Source organism: Arachis ipaensis, chromosome B09, assembly GCF_000816755.2.
Source record: "Arachis ipaensis cultivar K30076 chromosome B09, Araip1.1, whole genome shotgun sequence".
Lineage (NCBI taxonomy): Eukaryota > Viridiplantae > Streptophyta > Magnoliopsida > Fabales > Fabaceae > Arachis > Arachis ipaensis.
Window position 1 is genome coordinate 91,894,217 of NC_029793.2, and position 4,986 is coordinate 91,899,202.

The 4,986-nt window shown below is 31.5% G+C and overlaps 1 long non-coding RNA gene across 1 annotated transcript; it reads left to right on the forward strand.

The window, feature by feature from the left end:
• Window positions 1,790–4,232, forward strand: LOC110266776. The gene is made up of 2 exons (XR_002354225.1): window positions 1,790–2,300; window positions 3,344–4,232. It is a non-coding gene; the product is annotated as an uncharacterized LOC110266776 (long non-coding RNA).

Below are 4,986 nucleotides of genomic sequence, written 5' to 3' on the forward strand. Positions count from 1 at the left end.
TTATATTAACGGGTTTAACAAAAATTAAATTCTAAATTTTTTGGTCATAAAAACTTTAATATTATGTCATAATATTATTTCTTCTAAAAATTTAAGTTGATAGAAAAAATACATAAATAATTATATCTCTAATAAATATTATCGAAATTTAAGAGTGATAAGGGTGTCAATTTTACATACAAATAGATCAAAGATGTAGGGTGCAAAATCATTTTGATTACTTCTAATTTCTCAAATCAATGTTGACCTAAAACATTTTGGTAAGCATAGCTTATAAAATATCATAGCACGTATATGGTGTGCCTTGGGCCACCACCACCATACTAAATTGCTTGCGTGTTGTACCGCACCATACCCTTCACCTGATTCTTAGTGGTGGTTGATCAGATTCCTTGCCCTAAGTTTCTACATAGGATAACAAAAATTAGGAATTTAGGACATAGAACTATGTATGCAGGTACCGAATTTATTAGGTTATGAGTACGACCTTTTATTTTAAAAGATTTAATTCTTTTTGAGACAATGTGGGTTGTTGATTTTTTTTTTCTTTTTTAATGCACATTTCAAATTATTGGTCTGTATCATCTTATAGAATTATTTTGGAACTAATATAACATATTGTAGAGCACTTATCTAGCTTCTTCTAAATTCACTCTCTTATTTGAAAAGCTAATCCAACTATCAAAAGTAGTTGCTCTATTTTGTCACTTTCGGTCACTATTTTACTCGGTGCCCTAACTTTGACCTGAGCAATAATTAACTGATCTATAGGTAGAAAAATCTCTCTATAAAACTTAAAGAATGATGTTATTTACACTATTAAATCTCTCTTTTGAATCAATACTACCCATTTTTCAATTTTTTACGAAAAAATTGTGTCTGATCTATTTAACCCTTGATAAGATCTAAAGATTAAATAAAAAAGTTTGTGTTTAAAAATAAGAATCGTACCAAAATAATTCAAACAGGTGATTATATAGAATATAATAATTTAAATGTTCAAAAAATATTTTTAGCTTCGAATAAACGTCTTATACTAAAATAATGTAGCATGCTTTCTCACTGGAGAATCTTTTCAACTTGAAGCATCGTGCACTATAGGATCCTGTGATAAATGTCAACATTGTCATTGAAACACTAATTAATTAGGAATGGAAATATCAATTTCTTGCATACCATTTGATCATCATAGTGAATCAAACACATTAATAAATGGCATCTTTGTCATTGGAACAATAATCAATATGGACATATCAATTTCTTGCATACCATTTGATCATCAAGAGAATCAAACACATTAATGACCTAATATCTTCATATTAATTATTAACCGAAGGATGCTTAAAGTTTTAGGCTCCATTTAGTAAAGGTTTTATTTTTAAAACTAACTTATCAAAATTAGTTTGTGAAACGTAACAGTTTAAAATTTATAACAACTATATTTGGTAAAATAAAATAGAAAGAACTGTCAATAAATATAAGCTAAAAAAATGTGTTTGGTAAAATTATCTCTTTAGTATTTAAAATAATTTTAATAGACATAAATTTAACAAAAAAGTGTAAATATTTATTAAGGCTATGTTAAACATTTTAACTTAAAAATCACACACTAATTTAAAAAAGTATCTCCGTATAATAATGCTTTTAAAAATATTTATAACTTTTTAAAACTAAAAATACAATTATATGCTACAAAAAATATGCTCAATGCCGTCGAATTTACTATCGGATTTAACGACGGATGTTACCGACGGATTTAATGGCACTACAAGAGACACGGAGCATAGCGACCAAAAATTGCCAGCCGTTCAACTTATCGCCGCGAAACATGTCTCCAGAAGAACCAACCTTCATGTGCTGCACCATCGGTGGCGACTGCATCAAGAAATGCCGTTAATTTGGACTTTATCATAATTCAATTTTTATTTTGTCTTTTTTTTTTATCTTATAACCAATAATTTTCTCCAATATTGCAGAAACCTGCGAAGCGAGATTGGTAGCGCACGAAATCCTGGCACTGCTGTTCCACCGTGCGTCGCTGATCCATCCTCCTCTCTCCGGCGTCGAGCTTTCGACTTTCCTGCATAGTGCCTAAAATCCATACTCCCTCATCCACGGTGCGTGAAATCCTTAATCTCCGATCTACCCTGCGCCTCTATGTGGTTGTGGAGTCGCCGACTGCACTTCATCCTTCTCTCACCGGCGTCGAAGTTTTCCATCTCCTTGATCGTGCGTGAAACCCTTACACCTTCCTTCCCCTTGTGCCAATCTGAGCTATCGCAGCCTCTCCGCTGTTACTGGTTCGTTCTTCCACATTGATCTTTCTTTCTTGTTTTCATTCTTGGTTCAGAATTTTGATTCCGGTTATTTTGATTCAGAATTTGTCTATATCTTCTATTAATTGGGGTTAATTTTTGCTATTTAGAGTTAGGGATTTGAAGGTACTACTTGTTTTTATTTATTGTGTGCTTTGAATTGAAATTGATAGTTAGAGTAAATAAATGAAAAAAATTATGTGATTGACTCAGTTTCAATAATGTTTGATTTTGTTTTTGACATAATATTAACATAATAATTCAAAGAAGGAAATCGCAGATGTGCTTCAACTTAGTTTTGATGGATTGGAACCCCTCGAAAAGGAAATATTTTTGGACATTGCTTTTTTCTTTAACCACAAAAAGAATCCGCTTGTGCAAGGCATGTTGTATTGTCATGGTCTTCATCCAAAGATTGGAATAAGTGTACTCATCGATAAATCATTAATAACAATTGATAAATGCTATATTAGAATGCATGACCTGTTGCAAGAGTTAGGCATGAGAATAATTTGGGAAAATGCTCTAAATGAGCCATGGATGTGGAGTAGGATATGGTGCAAAGAGGATTTTCAACGTATTATGTTTGGAAATACGGTATGCAGTTTTAAATTTTTCAATTTTATAGAGTTAATAGGTAATTGATGTAATCTAATATTTTGTGAATTTTTTGTATTTAAGTCATTGATGATGTTAAGGCCGTGCAATTGATTGAACCATATGAAGAAAGAAATATGACATTAAGAGCAGAAACATTATCAAGAATGAGATGACTTGAATTTCTCAAAATAAAAAGTGTTAGTTTTTCTGGAAGTTTTAATAGCATTTCTAGCGAATTGCTCTATCTTGAGTGGGAAGATTATCCATTTACGTATTTTCTATCATGTTGTAAGCTATCCAAGCTTTTGAAATTAGTCTTGTGAAGGGTAAATTGGGTCACCTCTGCCTATTCTATTTTTCTTGCCAACTACTCCTTCGGGATTAAAAGCAACATGATCTTGATGGATCTCGCTTTGAATTCAAAGTAGATGACCACAACTATGTCGATAATGGGCATTTGTGTTTGGAAGTGAAGTGGGGAATGCGTGTGGTACTGAACCAGGATTTGGAGTAACCCAACTCTGGCAGATATTGATTTAGTTTGATGATTGCGCAACTCACAGGTATTCTTTCATCATCTCAATGTCCAATCTTTTCCAACCTTTGACATTCACATCACCAAATTAAACATTATTTTTCTGTTTTCCTTTTCCATTCATGTAATAATTTTTCTTCAGGGTCTGTATGTCATTTTAAAATATAAACGGTTTGTATTTTTCTTTTCTTATCAACACTATTTTTCCATTCCAACCAAACACATACTAGGCTTCCAGTAGATTCTACTGGAGTACAACACAGGAGGCTTTTCTTCCCATGTTCTATATTTCTACTATTGTTACTATTATTGTCACTCTATGATGCTATGTTATTCGAGTATTAAGCTTGAAGCTTGGCTGAAATTGTCTAATCTATGTCCTTGTTGGAGAGAAGAGGATTGAGATATGTTGAGGATGATTCATAATTAATATGAGTAACTGAAACTCATCAGAGAATAACTTATTGGTGTTTATGCTACCATGTTGCTGAAATGCACTTGGTTTTCTTGGCTAATTTGATGTAAATGGTGATATCCATGTTTCAAAATAAAGTAGCGTTCTTTATTTATGTATAGAGACATTTTTAGTGGTTATTGGCTTTTTACTATATTTGCCTCCACTTGATGTTATTAGTAAGTTGAGACTCTTGTTTGACTTTTATTTTTTTAAAAAAAGGAGACTGAGAAATGTGAATGTGATATAATAAACTCTGTGAGGCAGTAGAGTATTATATATGTTGTTGCAATTATCAAGTATCCATGGAAAGCTAACTTTTTTGGTAGCATTGTTGTATCAGTTATGATGGCTTTGCTTCTAGCAGTACTTGTATATATTTGAGCTTAATTAGTGTAAAGATTTCAATATGCTTCTGTTCTAATGTTACAAATCCTTAAAGCAATAACTTATATATTTGCAGGATTTTCTCTTCAATGATTATTGGGAGGATATAGGGACAATCAGGTCACTCTTTGAAGCAAATTTAGCCCTCACCGAACATGTAAGTATCATGTTTATCATAATCTAGCAGCAAGTTTACAATTATGATTTTGTTTCCTACCAAAAATAATTTATTAACTAATTTTCATTGATTAGGATTTAAGATCAGCCACGTTACATTTGTAAATTTAGCTATCCAGGTTTTGCTTTTATGAAGCAGGAAAACCAATGTATATATACATCAACGAGAAACTTACCACGATCAAATATTGATGATATCAAGGTTAGTACAGAAAAAAAAATAATACTAACTTGGTAGTATTTTATAACTAAGTATCAAAAGTCATATATATCGCTGGCTTAAGTGTGTGTTCGATTGTTTAATTAGACTAAAACATTTGTTATTTATCCTTATACAGATTGTTGACTCAATAGTATCGCATGGATCAATTCTGTGGAAGGACAGAGTGAAAAATAGAATCCTAGGATTGGACTTATTTTGATTTGAAGTAAACATTTTTTTGAATTTGACTATGCAATTCTTAGCAAGAGATTTACTATGTTGATATTTTTATAAAGATATTATTTTATTTTCCAGG